This window comes from Solanum tuberosum, unplaced genomic scaffold (assembly GCF_000226075.1).
Source record: "Solanum tuberosum cultivar DM 1-3 516 R44 unplaced genomic scaffold, SolTub_3.0 scf00248, whole genome shotgun sequence".
Lineage (NCBI taxonomy): Eukaryota > Viridiplantae > Streptophyta > Magnoliopsida > Solanales > Solanaceae > Solanum > Solanum tuberosum.
Genome location: NW_006239172.1, coordinates 150527 through 169759, shown reverse-complemented (window position 1 = coordinate 169759; position 19233 = coordinate 150527).

Sequence of the window (19233 nt, the reverse complement as noted above, 5' to 3'; positions counted from 1 at the left end):
ACTTAAGAGTGATAGAACATTATTTATTAAGATAACTGTTTTATTTAAAGCTACTAAAATATTCAAGATATTAAATGAGAATAGTTCAATAAAAAATAATACACTTTCTTACATGTTTGCTAATTGACTTCTAAAAAAATTTGAAGTCATTATCCTATTAAATTAATACAAATTAATGAAAAATGAATTTATTTTTATGAATTTTATTTTCGGAAAAGGCTCAAAAATACCCCTAAACTATCTGAAATAACTCACATTTACCCTTAAACATAATTCCGACTCAAAATTATCCTTCCCGTCATACTATTGGGTCATACCTACCCTTCTAATTAACAGAAGTATGTAAGTGCCACATGGACGCCACAAAAGCGCCAAACATTTTCCACTTTCACGTAGACTAAATAACTAATTAACTGATGGGTTAGGCCTAAAATAAATAAATAAATTTAGATAGGCCTAAAATAAATAAATTTAGGTCTAATAAGATCCTTAATATCTAATTTTCCCCTCATTTAAATATGAAATATATTTTCTTTTTTTTTTAAGTTTTATGTCTAATTAAATCATGAATAAGTTGGTCTTCTAGAGTTTGCAAAATAGATGCAGGAGAATTATTTAATTTTCTTATGGGGCATCACTTAAAATTTGTTAACTTGTTATGAATTGTGGTTAATTTGTTACGAATTATGGTACTTATGGTACTTCTGTAAGTATATATGTAAGTCTACGTGAAAGTGGAAATGTTTGGCGCTTATCTGGCATTCATATGGTGTCCATGTGGCACTTAACATACTTCTGTTAATTAGAAGGGTAGGTATGACCCAATAGTATGACGGGAAGGATAATTTTGAGCCGGAATATAGTTTAAGGGTAAATGTGAGCTATTTAGAATAGTTTAGGGGTATTTTTGAGTCTTTTCCGTTTTATTTTTAGTATCAAACTTAACTAGAAAAAGAAAATATTTAAAAAATTATGCGGGCAGGTTCATGTGGGGCAGGTTTATGCAGCGCGGGTAAGGAGAGTTGAAAATGAAAAAAAAATGTTATGCGGGGTGGGGCGGAATGGATTAAAAAATTTACGGGTTAAACTCAATCCTCCCCACCCCCGCTGCGCACTTCCCCATTGTCATCCCTAAGTGAGTTTCGTGGTGATTGAGTGCTTATTTAAATGAAAATTTTGGATGGATAAAATGACTATGAAAATGGGTTAAATTGGTGAATTTCTTAGAGAAATTGGGTAATTAAAATTAGTGGTGAGTTATTTAAATTCTTACGCCGATATACGTTACTTTGTTAAAATTAAGGGTATATTTGTGTCATATCGTGAGGAGTATATTTGAATCCAAAGTATAACCAGGGGATTATTTAAACTGTTTCCAGCAACATATTAATATACTTGACTATTTTCCGTAAATACTAGTGTGATTGTATGGCTATGAAAATCAAATATTATTCACTTTAATTGAAATTTTTAAAATTGAAATTATGTTTTACCATGTTTTTATAGCGAATATTACTAATTTGAATGTACTTTTTTTTAAATATGGCTAAATATTATTTTTTTTAAAATATCTATCTATATTACTTTAAAAGCATCAACTCCTAACCTAAATGTTAAAATACTAAATTGCCCCTATTCCTCCTTACAGCACCCCGCACTATATACACCCTTTCGCAAAAGCCGACACTTATCCATGATGCACTTTGAACATACCTCTTCGACCGCTTTATATATCCATTCGAGAACGACACCACTTCTACCGCCTCCGCAATGAAGAAACACCTCCGTCCAACAATCTCAAACAGTCACACCCCACTGTTTTCCATTATTTATAACTCTAAAACTGTAATGTTTTTCCCCATCAAACACACATCAGTTACAGTTTACACACTGGTATGCAACCGACACACCCTTTCATTCACAATACTGCCTTAATATGTCTTACCTTTTTTTCCCACCAAATTAATTATTTTCCCTCCACACAGAAAATTCGCAAACACAACATCTTTGCATCTGCTTAGCCATTTAACAAGTTGTAAGTTATTTCCTTCTGTATGACATTTCCTTAGTAGTTTAAAAAGTTACAGTCTGGAAGAACACAATATGAAACACATTCCAGATGGAATCATTCCCTTTGTTCCTTCCCCTTGCGGCAACAATAACATCTATGATTTTTTGGCATACGTATATATATTATCCTGCCCTTTATAACTACATATTTAATTTCTTATATATATGTTACTTCTAACCTTACAATTGTGTTGTTTACATCTTACTTATGCATCACATTCACCCCATCACATACCTACATCGGCGATTGTTCGTTCATCTGGCTACATATAATTCCTGGCAATTTTTTTTTAAAAAAAATAGAAATAACATTGTTGCACTCATCTCCTCGAGTACTTGCAATCATCGAGATTCAACCCATATGGAGACTGAAACGAAACTGGCAAAACAGAGTGTCCCGATAAACAAGATACCAAAAAGCTCAGTTGATTTTGTGATTAGAGTCTTAGTTAACTTTCAGAACTATCATATTAGTTGATGAAGAGGTAACAACATTGACACTTTTAGTTACGTTATCGTACTATTGTTCATGTTTGTTGTACTTATGCCACCCCTGCTTAATAGTAGGGGACAAAGATTCAAGCAACATTATTTAATAAGCATATCGAAACATGGAAGGACTCCTTGAAGCCAAATAAGAGTTACTACATTGCTAAAGAACGCTTAGATTGTGTCAACTCCAACTACTCTTCTGTGCATAAAGAAGTTGAATTGGCCTTTACAGACAACACAATCATAAAGGAGACTGACCATGAGGTTTCAACACAGAAATTCTCTGATGGCTTTTTATCATTAGACGATGCTGATAAATACCTAATGGTGCTATTCTAGGTAACTATTCAAACGTTAAAGTTGCTATTTTCATGCTCCATTAAATAAGTGTTATCACTAATTTACATGAGCTATTTCCAAACTTGATTTGCGTCTTAGTTTCGATGAGTCCCTTCATTCAAAATGCGACTTCTAAGAGACGGGAAATAGTTGTTACAAATGCGTTGTAAGTTGCAATGATTCATAATATGTCATCTATATAGTGATATAGTGGTGTCCTGACTTTTCACTCCTAACTGATAATCTATGATGGAGCATACAAGTGTAACTCTTTGGGAAGATTTTGCTGAAAATGACTGTGCATTCCTGGAAAAGCTTAAAGATGATAAACCTATACTGGGCTTATGTGATGTTAGAGTATCAATCTATAAAGGTATCCAACAGTCTATTGTATGTGTTTATTGAATAGACACCGACTATAGCTCATGTTTTTTTTACAATTAACATGTTTTTCTCATACTAGGCCGATTTGGAATCTCTATTATTCCTGTGAGCAACGTCTTAATCAATCCAATGTTCTAAAAAGCAAACGACCTTCGAGCCGAGTACATTACATTATTCACAAATGTGTTCAGCACTGTTACTTTAACCCAACTGTCAAAATTAATATTCAAACTATACTTTGCCATTGTAGCCAAGTTAAATCGAACATTGCTATAAGACGACATAATTCCTTTATTATCATTGTTATGCAGTTACATATCACCATAAATCCAGAAAATCTATGCACTGAACACACCTCACTCTAAATGGCTTACACCGTTAACTAAACTCATTGTAAATACAGGTGTGAAATCATAAAGGCCGACAAAAAAGATATTACGGTAACACTAAGTAAAATAGTGAGAAGAGCTATAAAAGTTTTGTTGGTCCATATTCTCGATGGATTGTTGGCTGATTCACATGTACATACTAACCGATATTCCACCTCTATAAATAAAATTCATTTGTATTTTAAACATTTCACAAATATGGTATATTGGCGTTTGCAGGATTGTATGTACAAGTTCAAAGCAACAATTATAGACATACTCAATAAAGATGAGCCATGGTATTTGTCATGCAAAGCGTGCCACAAGAAAGTAAAAGTTATAGATGAGGCTGCAGCTTGTACCAATTGCAACATTGATAATGTAGCATATGAAATGAGGTTCGACTCGGTTAAATCTCTATTAAACATTTACTCCTTACAAAACACATAAACTTGACATATTGAATTATTGCCCCTATTTTGAAGATACTGCTTACGACTTGAAGTGTGTGGTGGAGAACAACGTGCTCGAGTCATACTTTTTGAAGCGGCTAAATATTTACTAGGCTGCAATGTGCAAGAGTACATACAATCAACCTCAGTAAAGGTATGATCTTTATTTATAAAGTTGACTGAATGTCACGCCATATTTACATAGTCTAATGTGTACCTTACTGGCAACCTTCCAACTAACATATTCAATTGTTTACATCTTATCAAGAAGGAAAAATAGTTGTAATGTCACAACTACCGCAAATTGATGTTGAGTAAAGACAAGCAATTCAACTTTTTTGTCCGAGTTGATTTGACTGATTCAAACCTCGAAGGAGCTTAATTGCTGAAGAAATACATCAAGTGGAAGATGAAACACCAATTATCATGGAAGAAGAAGTAAAATCAGTGAGAAAGTACAGGAAGAGGGCTAAGAAAACCACAAATGTAGTGGCCCAAATCAACCTAAAGAAACACAAAGCCGATAAAAATTAGACGTCGTTCTGAATTATGTAACTAAATAATGTGTAGCTTATACTGTATAACCAATGAGTGTATCTTATTACCGATTTATGTGTGAATTCATATTTGTTAGTTGTCTATATTGCCTCTGTTGGATATTACCTTCGTTCCATAAACAACTCTTATGTGATGGCTACCCCTAGGGCCACCAACCAGACTATGGTTGTCCACCTTAGGATGCTTACAAATCTATTATGGTTCATATGTATAACGATGACTTCCCAGGAAGATTGAATAATATTCAATTTTCATTTCATTGGGTAAAAAAGTTTCTTCACGCAAGTATACTTCTACATAAATAACAAATACTACCCCATATTGTACTTGCCGTATTTCCATTACAACAGAAACCAACTCTCCAAGGCAACATCTCAACGCAGCAGTCCAGACGTAAAAAAAAAAACACAACAAATCCAAACAACCCACAACTATCTCTACTAAGTAGGGGTATTTTACAAGTGCACCAACTTTACCTGCAGGTACAATTTTACGGGGTAAGGGCAAATTAAAAACAAAGTTACTATTGCTTGGCTGCAATTAAATAAAATTATTACTTGACGAGCCATTAACCTATGTTCTATATCAAGAAAATCATTAAACTTACATCTCTAGGACAATAAAATCACTCATATAAAATTATTATTACAAATCACATAATTAATTTGTATATCATGATATAATAATGAAGAAATAGGTCAAAATCACTATCCCATTATAATATCATTTTCAATACACGAACTAACAATAATTAATGCTTTTCAATTGATCAATGACTACTACTTCATTAATGTTACTGTTTGCTAGATTTAATTTTATTAAAAATATAATCTTATAATGCAATTGATATTTAGAGTTAGTTGTTCATTCTTTAAATCGTGACTATGCTATTTAAAATAAAGTAATTTCTTGATAAATTAATTTGACTGATTTTTTGGATATAAAAGCATACGTTGACTGATTTTATTAATAAAAAACTAAGTTTATTAATTTTGATAGATAAATAACTAAAGTTGTGTGACTTTAATAGTTATTATCTCTTATTGTAATTGCTAAGAAGCAATTAGAATTACGTAATAGTAAAAATAGTATATTATATCACATTCCAGATTTTCACGAAAGCCCCATATACTAAAAGTCTTGAATCCTGCAAAATCAGAACATTACACTTACTAAACCAGCCGACAGGGGCAAGCAACGCATCAACCAATAGATGCGCCTTCTCTAAACCATCGCGACTTTCTGATTGCTTTGCGTCGCACACCAAAAGTCATCAACCAACAGACGCGCCTTCTCTAAACCATCACAACTTTCTGGATGTTTTGCGTTGCGCACCAAAAGTTGCCTCCTCAATCGTTGCAACCACTTCGACAAAACCCTGTTAAAAATACTATGGCATTGCACCATCTGACAAAAAGAACTCACTAAAATTTACGCCTTCATCCAGATCTTCAGGATCCTCCAGTATATTATAGTCGTCACATTCCATACTTTCATCAGTTAAAAAAAAACAAAAGATTGAGGCTCAGTGACACATTCATTTACACAAATCGTCTGTAGGATCAATTTGGGCACTACTCTGTTGTGCTTTCATATTAAATAACACCCGCTAGACTAAAAACATTACACAACAACATCATGCACTACGAATTACAAATTGTAAGGTTCGCTTAATTTTGTTAACACATTCATAAACAGATCGATTATCCTACCCCTTGCACTCCTCTGTTATGCTCTCATATTAGATAACACCCGCAAGACTAAAAATATAACACAACAACATCACGCGCTGTGAATTACAAATTGTAAGTTTCTCTTAATAATCCTAACACATTCATAAACAAATTGATTATCCTACATCTCTAAACTACATCCAGTAATGTCATATGCATCATGCTTCTCATAGTAATGAAAAATATAAAAACCCTTGGTAGCAGTAAAACAATGGCTTCATCTTCCATTTGTTCGTCTATCGTATAGTAAGGTAACATATACATTTCCATCCCTAAGTTCACGACTTCAAAAGTAATACAACAGAGTCCATAGTAATTCCAATTATACATATGATAGACATTGCTTGATGGGTGCAAATCTGGCATACAATTGTAATTGTCTCATTACTCCCTTGGCCACCCCAAAAACCATCCTAAATGATAAGACATAAACAGAGAACAATCCAACAAAAAAGATGCCTCAAGGAGATGTAATACAAGATTATAAGTCATTCGGGTTGTAGGGAATAGAGAATGCAATTAGTAGTTACACCGAATAATTATATACGCAGACATTTCGAACATATGACCTGAACATAAGTAATCTTTAGGAGGCTAGGCAGCAGATGGTGCAAATATGGTTTCTATTATATCATATAGGATTCAGTTGCTTCGCTATTCGAATTATATTACCCCTATCATCTTACACAAATATTTTCCCGCTTCATATATAAAATAAGACAACTACACAACTTATACGTCCTCCCCAAATCCTGCTCTGGAGGTAATACTGGCTTACCACATAACATAATTAACTTGGTGCTACATAATCACAGTATCATAATTTCAACTAATGAATTTTTACATTCACAAAATGTCATACATGAGACCATTAACTCGACGAAAGTTCAATTAAATATGAAAGTGCAACAGAATCAGCAGCCCAAAACAAGAGGTATGTTTACCAAAATGTTTGTTTAATGTCAAAATCAAACTTACAAACCAACTAAAGATACTACAACTATAACATCATCACATCACATTGTCACCAGTGATCAAGCACAAAATACTCTCGGATGTAGACAGATCCTTGCGAAGGGTTGAAAAATTTGTGGCATCAACTAATCAAATAGAATATGGCCACGCTCATGAGCCACATGTGAAGAAGCGGAAAAACTGTTAAATGTATAGCTATATCTAAGGTGAATGCTGACGGAGGTATAGTTACTCAAATAATCCACACTAACAACTTGATATAATTTAGTGGTGTCACCATAAATAATATTCACTCATAAATATTATTTTTCTATGTGTTATAGGGGTAACTAATGGGAAGTTCACAATAACATCAACTCATAATCTGGAGAAAAAAAAGAATGTACCTACTGCCATGCTTTGAGGTTTGAATATGATCCCCAACCTTCTGTTGCGGAGGTGGCTATATCAGTTTAGCACCCAATGAAATAGTTGATGACTTTTATGAATTATTTGTGGCTGACTCAAAGATGTCAAGTTATTCAGGAAAAATATACGCGCGTATAATAGTATCTTTGCTTTTACATCATTTGGAGTTAAGCTCGATAAGGACTTGGCATCTTCCAGAAAAGGAGTATACAATTTCAAGGTACAAGGACAAATATATCATGATCTACCATTATTAATCCCAAATAATGACAAACCATGGTACTTTCAACTATACTTCCATGATACAGACCATGAATTAGCCAATAGAATGTCAGTACTAGAAGATGTCAATTTATCAGAGGAAGTCATGACCAAAATAAGATACATAATGGAGCGAAATCCATATGCAAAATTCTTCTCACAGCTTAAAGAACATACAAGCTTTCAAAATCTAGAAATACGCATAGTTGCAAATGCTTCATTAGACCAACGGGTGTATAACAAACCCTCGGTGGATCAGGTGATGACCATTTGGGTAAATGGTAACAATCCATATACACCGTTTGAAAGAGATATTGTAGTACACGCGCACTCAGGTTATAAACATCAAGTCAAACATTATTATGGTTGTTATGATCCACTTTAATATCCTCTAATACTTCCTAAAAGAGAAGGAGGTTGGCATCAAGAAATACAAAAGTGTTCCAATCCAATCAACAACACTCAAACATCTGCAATAACAAGTTCCCAGATAGGTAGATCGCCATTCACAAATGCCACAGAGATGTTCGCCAACGAAGAACAAGGTAACCACTTATAAATATAGCCAAGAAAAATATACTTTCATTTGCCTAGCATATTACAACTTGTAACTTAAAATTTATAGCTGGTACAAACATAATATGGATAAGTTATCTACGGACAAAAAACCCAAACAACTAGCGGTGATGCAGTTTTCCCATACACAAATTTTATTCCTAAAGGGACGATGCAAGGAATTAAAGTTCTGTAACATGACTAACATTATTAGTATTAGCAAATGCGTAAACTAGTTTACTCAAAATATCTGTCGACTAATAACTACCTCTGACCTATCATAATTATAATATATTTACGCATTCCTATCTTATCATATCTATTTGTCAGTTGCAAGAAGAACAATTATATATATCCATGCACCACTTTAGGTATAGTTGTAGAAACTGATTGACCATAAAAATGGGTCAAAATAGACCATATGATTTAATTTGCGTGACAAAACCTCCTTCCACATATTCCAAGTGACCAGAAAAAATAATAACCAATGTATGAAGTTTACTTTACGGATTAAAATAAAACAAGATGCTCTCAATGACAACGTTGCATTATCCAGTTATGTCCATGAATTTCCCACAAGAATAATCAATAAGCCATAACAAGTACTTTTAAATTCATGTAAGTGTACGACGCGAAACAAAAGATTGTGTTTCCTGCAGGGAGTACTACTGTTATAAACTACAAGTCCGAACGGGTGACAAGTCCATATTATTACTGTGTAGGAGATTGTTACATCAATTTGTTGTGGACATATACATCAAAATAGAAACAACAAGACTTGAATATTATCGATTAGAGCAATTAAATTATCGAAGGGAGATTCTCCAAGGTATTGTTGATAGTGTCATGGCCGGCGAGAGTAGATGAGACAAGGTAGGACAGAGGGTACTACTACCAGGATCATTCATTGGAGGCCCTAGGGATATGCAACGACGGTATATGGATGCTATGGCGTTCGTTCAAAAATTTGGAATACCAGATCTATTCATCACCATAACATGTAACCCATAATGGGTTGAGATTCAAGAAACATTGCGTCCAGGTCAACTACCTCAAAACAAGCCTGATTTGGTTACCAGAGTGTTTTAAGTGAAATTGCAAGTCTTGAAAGACCAAATTTTCAAAAAAGAAATATTTGGATCGATTGCAGCACATGTTTTCGTGGTAGAATTCCAGAAGAGAGGCTTACCACATATACACTTACTTTTAATATTTAAAAAAGGTAATAAGATACGATCAACAGATGAGTATGATAGATACATTACTGCAGAAATTCCAGATAGTGCCACACATCCAGAATTAAGTGCATTAATTATCATACATGGACCTTGCGGGGGAAAACATAAGACAAGCGCGTGTATAAAAAATGAAATGTAAATTTTACTATCCCCGAACATTCAACAACAAAATAATACAAGGAAAGGATGGATATCCGATTTACAGAAGAAGAAATAATGGGAGAACAAGTGAGGTCCGAGGAATGAAGAGGAATAACCAATGGCTTGTACCATATAATCCATATTTGTTAATGAGATATAGTTGTCACATTAATGTTGAGGTCTGCTTAGGAGTTAGAGCAATAAAGTATCTTTACAAATATATATATATATATATATATAAACGACACGACAAATGTGTTGCACACATAGAATCAAACGATGGAAAAAAAGTCATTGATGAAATCAAAAGCTTCCAAGATGCACGTTGGGTGTCTCCACTAGAAGCAATGTGGCGAATTTTATGAGTTTAACCTAACTGAAATGCAACCAGCAGTTATAAACCTGCAATTACATCTACTAGGCAAAGAAACAGGTACTTTACAAATTTTAGTCAAATATTAGAGATACTAATAATTTCTAGCCAATTTTTTTTATTTGTTTATAATATACTTACAAAACAATATATATTGTGCTACTGAAAGAAGCAAAATCTACAAACTATTGTGGGATAAGATTTTGTAAACCAAACAATGTTTACCGAGTATTTCAGGATGTGCTCTATAGACATTGAGGCTCACAAATGTCTTTACAGAGAATTTCCAGTGCATTATGTTTGGAACTCCCAATCCAAAATATGGACGAAAAGAAAATCACGCATCGGCATTAGTCACATAAATATTGGTAAGACAATTACACTTAGTGTCTATGTCAATTAAACATACAAACTTTACATAATAAACATATCTACTCAATATCGCAGCGAATCCTAGAGAAGGAGAAAGATATTCCGAAAGGCTATTATTGACTTACGTTCGAGGGTCAACTTCATTTGAAAACTTACTTACGGTTAATGGAAAGCATTGTGAAGCTTTTAAGCAGGCAGCCAAAGAAAGAGGATTATTAGAATTGGATAACAACATTGCAGAATTTTTACGCGAGGCTGTCACCTTCAAGATGACTATCACCCTTCGATGTTTGTTTGCTACAATCTTAGTTCATTGCAACCCAATGGATGTCAGATGTCTTTGGGACACATATTACAGTGATATGTCCGAAGACTTTCAAAGAAGCCATTCCAGGACAACTGATGCACAAATACAATGTACCTTGAAAAGTATTAACTATTACATGGAGAATATGGGACAAAGTGTGGACAAATATGATATCTCTCAAATCAAACAACAAGTACATCAAACTGACCCAGATGAATGTAGAGAAATAATAGAAGAACTTCCCGTGAAGGTGCCAGTTGAAGATGTTGACGTTGAATAAAGTCGAATCAAGAACAAGCACAAGCTTTCAATACCGTTCTCGAAAGGGTCAACTCAGAAATATCGGGGTTATTCTTTGTAGATGGGCCTGGGGAACCGGGAAAACTTTCCTATATCGGACATTACTGGCAAAGGTGAGATCAAAAGGTATGATAGCATTGACATCTGCAGCCAGTGGTGTAGCAACAATATTGCCAGGAGGCCGTACAACACACTCAAGATTTGGCATACCACTACAAGCAAATGAAACAACAATGACAAATATGTCAAAACAAGGTAGGGGATCTAATCTAATAAGACAAGCAAAAGTAATAATATGGGACGAAGCACCCATGGCTAAGCGACACACAAGTGAAATAGTCGACAAAAGCTTTCACGATATAATGGATAACGACATACCTTTTGGAGGTAAAGTCATGATACTTGAAGGGGACTTCCGTCAAGTTTTGCCTGTTCTACCAAAATCTACACGCGCAGAGACGATAGATGCAAGTTTGGTTAAGTCGTATATTTGGCCTTTAATGGAAAAGATTAAACTTTCAACAAATATGCGAGCAAGAGCAGATACGACTTTCAGTGACATCTTGCTTCGTATTGGAAATGGAGAAGAAACCACAATACATGATAATTTAATAGCACTTTCAAAACAAATGACTGTCCAACTAAGTTGGAATAGTAATCCAGAAGAATCATTGGTCACGAAAATATTTCCATCGCTTCAACAAAATTACAGATTTGCTAACTATATAACAGAACGGGCAATCTTAGCAAGTTGAAATGAATTTGTAGATAACCTAAATGAAATGATGATTGGAAAATTCCCTGGAGAAACCAAAACATATATCAGTTTTGACTCAGCGGAAGATGATACCAACAACTACTATCAAGAAGATTATCTCAACACCTTAACACCAAATGGACTCCCACTGCATATGTACATTATCAAATCCTTCTAAACTTTTACAAATGTCTTATTATGTTAATTCATAGCGCAAAAAAGAAGTCAACAATTACATGCTTACAGAAACATAACAATTAATGAATCTTTACATTGTACAAATTAGGTTAGTGCTGAAAGAAAATGCGCCCATCATGATGCTGAGACATCTAGACCCCTCAAATGGTTTGTGCAATAAGACATGATTAATTTGTAGAGGTTTTGATAAGAATGTCATACATGCTGAAATAACAACAGGACAACATGCCACAAAAGAAGTGTTTATTCCAAGGATACAACTATCACCACCCGATAATGAATGATATCCTTTCAAATTATTCGGAAACAATTTCCAATACGTCTATGTTTTGCGATGACAATAAACAAAGCACAAGGTCAAACAATACTGATTGTTGGATTGTACCTACCAAACATGTTTTCTCACATGGTCAACTGTACGTAGCACTATCTAGAGGAATATTTGTGGCGAAAACAAAAGTATTGGTCATGACTGAACAACCAGATCAGCACAAAGGGACGTACACAAAAAAATATTGTATACAAGGAAGTTTTAGGCAACATTTGATTACTACTAAGAATTGGAAGCAATCAAACATGGAAAAACGCACACACACAAAATGCAGCAAATGAAAGCTTAATAGGATGTATTCAAACGTTTGGTGGAAGAAGAGACTATATGAACGAGAACTAGCAAATATGACATTACACTTGTGTAGATTCAATTATGTAAATATACAGTTCAATTATTAAACACTATTTAAACATGACATGTTATTCATGACATAACATAACTAACAACCCAAACTGTTAGGTCCTGCAAAATTATTTGCAAACAAATGTCGTAACAACAAATTTATAATACGATCCTTGCCTATACATGTGTTACAACGGCACAAAGTTGTGTGACCCGTCCCAAAGTATGGCGTACTGAATAATGAAATACAAAGACATATTATGTACAACTGAAATACACATTATCGATAAACTTCTCCGTGTATGGAGATGTCAACACTTGGCATACACGTCGAACACACGACCACCTCAGAGCATCTCCAACCCTATCTTCTATTTTACTCTCCAAATATCGAGTTTTCTATTTTTTCAGACAACCAACTCCAACTCAATTCTCTATTTTACTCTTTAAAAAGGAATATTTTTCTCTCTCCTCAATCTTATATTATTATTTCTATTTCATTTTTATTTTCTTATTTCATAATATAAAAATCATTTCTTCTCATTGCAAATAATCACTCTATAATCTTTATGTAATACAAAATTTCATTTTTTTTTCAAATTCTTCATTTAATATAAATTATATTTTAATCTTAATTTCTAAATAACATAAATTACAATAAATATTACATTAATACATATTAACGAAAAATTCAAATAAAAGTGAAGTCATTAATGAAATATAATTACATCATAAATATTGTATCATCGTAAGATTTATTTTAATTTTACATAAATATTCAACTTTCAAGACTATTACATTACTCTCATAAATCTTCTATTAATGTATTACGGAGTTCAAAATGAGCAATTTTTTGTCCTTATACTTTTAGGTGTAGCTAAAAATTGTTTAAATTAACAATTTCATCTAGTATCCAATTATTTCGTGTACTAATTTACTTCCCCTATTTCATTTTGAACTATTGCATCAAAATTATTTTTTATGCTCATTAAAAAGTGTAGTTTAATAATTTATCACTATAACATAAAAGTAGATTGTTTGAATTATCATGTAAATTTTGTGCAATTTAAGTTACATATTTTAAAATGACAAAAAAAAATTAAAAAATTAAATTAAAAAATTAATTAATTCGGGATGAAAGTAGTATACTTATCAATTATATGTTTTTGATGTTATATTACTTAGAAAATAATTACAAATATTAGAGACTTAAATAATAATCTTATATAATCTAAATAATATTAAAATAACTTTAAATTACATATTTAAAGTGACAAATTTTTTTAAAAATAAAATAGAAAGATTATTAATTTGGGTGGAAGTAGTAACTTGTTAATAGTATATGTTTAGATGTTATATTACATTAGAAAATAATTACAAATGATAAAGACTTAATTAGTAATATAATAGAAATAATATTAAAATAATCAAAACGTAAAATAGAGAGGTGAATAGTAGTTTTCCAAATTTGGAGAACTACTATTCACCTCTCTATAATTGAAAAATAGAGAATGAAAAAGAGAATGCTTGGAGAACCCATTCTTTATTTTACTCTCCAAATATAGAAAATAGAGAGTAAAATAGAGATGGATTGGAGATGGTCTAACGTTACCATACACCTTTGCCATTAACAAAATATTAGACAAATAGTCATAAATTCCAACTGTCACATCATGGACAGTCACCAGCGACCATCCACCAATAGACGTACCTACTCGCTAACCTCTCTTTAACAAAACCCAACACAGATTCAGTAAGAAACAAACTGCCTGTATCACAACAAAAATCCAAATTCACCGATAAATGAATAGTTATTCCTTGTTACTACCTTAGAATATTAGACCTTCCAACTGGCGTTTGCGAAATTCAATAACAGATCTTCAAATGGTCCTGAAACACTCATAGCTGCGTCACATAGGTGGTCAAACACAACAGGACAACATGTGCCTACTACTTTGAACGATCCCACATCTCCAAAAATAGAGTTGCCCCTACAAAAGTCATATAATAATATATACTTGCACCTGGAAAGAAACGGTTCACACACAGAACATTGCAGTTGCGACTAAAACACTGCCACAACGACAGACGAGCTACAGTGAAGCCCAAAGCTGATTGTGACAAATAGAGTAGGAATACATTTTAATGGTTGTATCAACTTCGAGACGAGGCAACCACGTGCAACCCATGTGCGGTAAACCTAGTATATTTTTAAAAGAGTGAATAATTTACATGGGCAAAAGAATTCTAGTATTTCAAAAATTTAAAGAATTACCTATTATATACTCCTATAAATTACTATGATTAAGAATAAAACATATTTTTGGATGATAAAGCAAAATATATTGCTAACTTGTTCAATTATTTTTTTCTTATCCAATTACATCTTATTTTACTTTTAAAACAAAACTACATATTTGAATTGCAGAATAAATCATAATTATTCTGTAACTAGCTCTTCAAATTTCAAATTTATTAACCACTCGGAAGAAAATATACAAACCGAAATGTAAGCAAACCACACAATTAAAATTGCCCTCGAAATGAATCATTGCAGGGATTTTTTTCTTTTTTATAAAAAGAATTATGCGATTTAACTCAACATAGGTAAAATTGCGTGAAAAGATATGAACATATTTATTTATTTCTCGTTAATTGTTGTCATTGAAGGAGAAAGAAATGTTACATATTCCGATGTTATTGAGTCGTTTGTTGGTCAATTTTTATTAAACTAACCTTCAAACAATATACATGTTTATATATATTTTTTAGAATAACTTTATGATAGTGTATTATATTTTTGTTATGAGCTTTTACTTATTTGGTTTAAGATTTAGGTAATTTTGATAGTTTTCATGACTTATGATTTTTTTAATTTTTATTAGAAAAAATACAACTTAAAAATTCAAATTGCATATCAAAACAAACCTTTAACTTCATATCATATGATTTCAAATCATAAGTTCATCTCTCATGACCAAACAAGTCCTAAAACAAGTAACGGAAAAATATAAATATACTCTCGAACTATCATAAATGGTATGTAGATATTCTCTGTTATACTTTAAGGTTATATATATTGTTACAGTCAATCTTTTGGATTGTGTATAACCTTAAGGTTAACGGATGGACATGTGACATCATCTAAATAATTTTACCCAAAATTATTTTAATTTTTACCCATAAATTAAAAATCCATCCATCACAATCTAGCCCATTGATGAACCCACCAATGACCCATATATCTTAAGCCGCCTTGATAGAGAGGCAAAATGGAAAGGAAAAGAGGTTCACGACCAACATGCACCAAGGAGAAACCATAACAAGTATTGGTTACAATAGGATCAAGAATTATATTTATTTTTTTTGAATTAGAAAGAGAGAAAGTCAAAGTTCTTGGCAATATAGCCAAAATGCACTTTTTTTTCCACTCGATGTCCAGAATCCACATTGGAGCTTTGACTAAATCCGAATCGCGCTCTGCAGGGCCCATTCGGGGGTGGTGCTCCCAACATGATTTTCTCCATACCCAGGGCTCGAACCTGAGATCTCTAGTTAAGGGTGAAACACTCCAACCAGTGCACCACAACCAGTGCCAAAATGACTTGAATAGTGAATCCAACCGAAGAAAGAAATGCCAAACTACCCAAATCAAGTAAAATTGATTAGATTGAAAAAGTTGAACTGAACCGATGACAAATCTCACATTTTTTGTGATAGTAACAACTATAACAAGCCCAAGGGCCACAGTGTTGGGAAAAGGTTGTTCTTGTATTGGATTAGGCTCTAAGAATGTTGAATCAAGAGCTTAAACATGGTGGAGGGTAAGAATGGGGCCTCATGAGGCTTGGCGGAGGGTCGAAACCCCTCTTCTTAAGCTTTTGTCTCTGAGAGGATTGAAAGTGCCACGAACAACTGTGATTTTCATTGAAATTGTCAAATTTGTTGGTCGTGTGGTGTTGAAACAATGCTAATTCTCTTCAAAAGCAATTGGAATTAGTTGAGTCGAGCTGGAAGCCTAAGACAACATTTGTTGGTTTGATGCGATATAGAGAGAAAAAGACGATATAGAGGGTTTTTTTGTCGTTTAAATTTCGGTTAGGTGTTTAAGATACCTGAATGAATTAGATTATGATAAATGGATGGTTTTTAGTTTATGTGTAAGAATTAAAATAATTCCAAGTAAAATCATTTTGATGAAGCCACATATTTGTTCGTTACTCTTAAGAGTATACACAATCCAAAAAAATTAACATAAGAGTATATATAAGAGAAAATGGTCTAAAGCCCCCCAATCTATACCTGAAATCCCAACTACACACTCTAACTTCACGGGTGTCCTATTACCCCCCTGAACATTTTAAAAGTGAAACATATACCCCCTTAAAAAGTCATACCCAGATTTATGTTAAGGAGTGAGATACACTCGCCTGCCACATCATATATTATTATTCTTTTAGTAAAAAAGTTATTATTCTTTATCTTTATTTTATATTTTTCTTCTAGTATTTTCCTTTCTCTTTCTCTTTTGTTTCTTAATCCTCTTTTGACTTTTCTTTGACACCAATTTTTTCTCCATTGATATGAAAGCTAGAACTGAGCATCAGAAATTTTTTCAGCTCCTCCATTGCTTCTCTCTCAAAAGAAAAAAAAGAAAGAAACGATGAGCAGATCAGGTCAGCCTTCAGATCTCAAAAAATATATTGTCCTATTTTCTTTTTTCTTCTCGATGAGAGGCTTCCCCAACAGCACTGGCAACCTCTTATATGGACAAGAAACTTCAAATCAAGTTGAATGCCAACCGCCAAGTTATGGGGACTCTTCGTGGGTTCGAACAGTTCATGAATTTGGTTATCGACAATACTGTTAAGGTCAATGGAAACTATAAGAATGAGATTGGCATGGTGGTAATTCGGGGTAATAGCGTGGTGACAATTGAAGCTCTGGAATCGGTTGCAATGAAAAATCATCGATATCTCTGTTCAGCAAAAAATAAAAATAAAAATTAGATGACAACATTGATAAGTTCGTGTGGTCAATTAGTTTTCGAAAAGTAGATGGCATATTGGAGTTGGATATGATGGCACATTCAAAGTGAATTCGTGATTTGAAGTATAAAAAAATATTTTTGCTATTTTTAATCTCGTTGTTATGATCACTGTCTACGAAAATTATTTTTTAGTGTTTTAGAAATTAATCTATCCGTCTCACTTTTAAATATTTCTTAATTTACTATTACTCAAAATTCAATAACAACACGTACTATGATAGATCTAAAAAAAAAGACGGTGAAAATAGCGACATGGCAACAATAAAATTAGTATGTGAGAATGAAAAATTGAAGTTTATGATTAAAAGAAGGAGAACCAATTTCTTCTGGAAAAAAGAGAGGAAAAAGATACGATTAGTGATAGCTGAATAATGAAATAAATTTATGATATTTTTCGGAGAAGTGTTGAAGAGAAAAAGAAAGAAGACAAAAAAAATTAAAAAGAAAAGATAAATAGAAGTAAAAGATAGCATAATTTTTTTTAAAAAAATAGAAACTTAATATGAAAAGAGGAAATTACTTACAAAGTTAAAGTTTTAATAAAAAAAAAGTGTCTTCTCACTCTCTTTGAGAAAGTGAATACACTTTCTTTGCCACCTCAGCATATAGGGTGACATTAATTCCATTTTAGAATAGTTCAAGGGGGTAATAGGATCCTCGTAAAGTATAAGTGTGTAGTTGAGAATTCGGCTATAGATTAGGGGGTCTTTTGACCATTTTCTCTATATATAACCTTAAAATACAACAAAAGATATTTACATATTATTTATAATATAACTTGGGGATAGATATATATCTTTTTTCGAAAAAATAAAGGAGAATATTATAGAAGAAAGATTGAATTACTATACGTAAAATAAAGGCTTAACCCATCGGTAGCCCCCTAATTGGCACAATGTTTCACTTAGACACCTTAACTGAGCGATGTTTATTTTAGACACCTCATGTAGGATTCCGTTGTGTTATTTTGACACTTTTTTTAATATCAACAAAAACATATAATGGTTGTGAATTACACTCGCCAATGACGTGTAAAATAACAAATTAAACGACGACATTTGTCATTTGTGTCAAAAATAATTTTTAAATAATTAATATTGAGTAAAAATAAAAGTGACCAATGAAATAATGACACGTGATATTTTTCCCCAAATAAAAGTAAAATAAAATTTAAGCCAACTAAAAGAAACCCCCCAACAAAACACCCCACCCCTGACCGTCTTCTC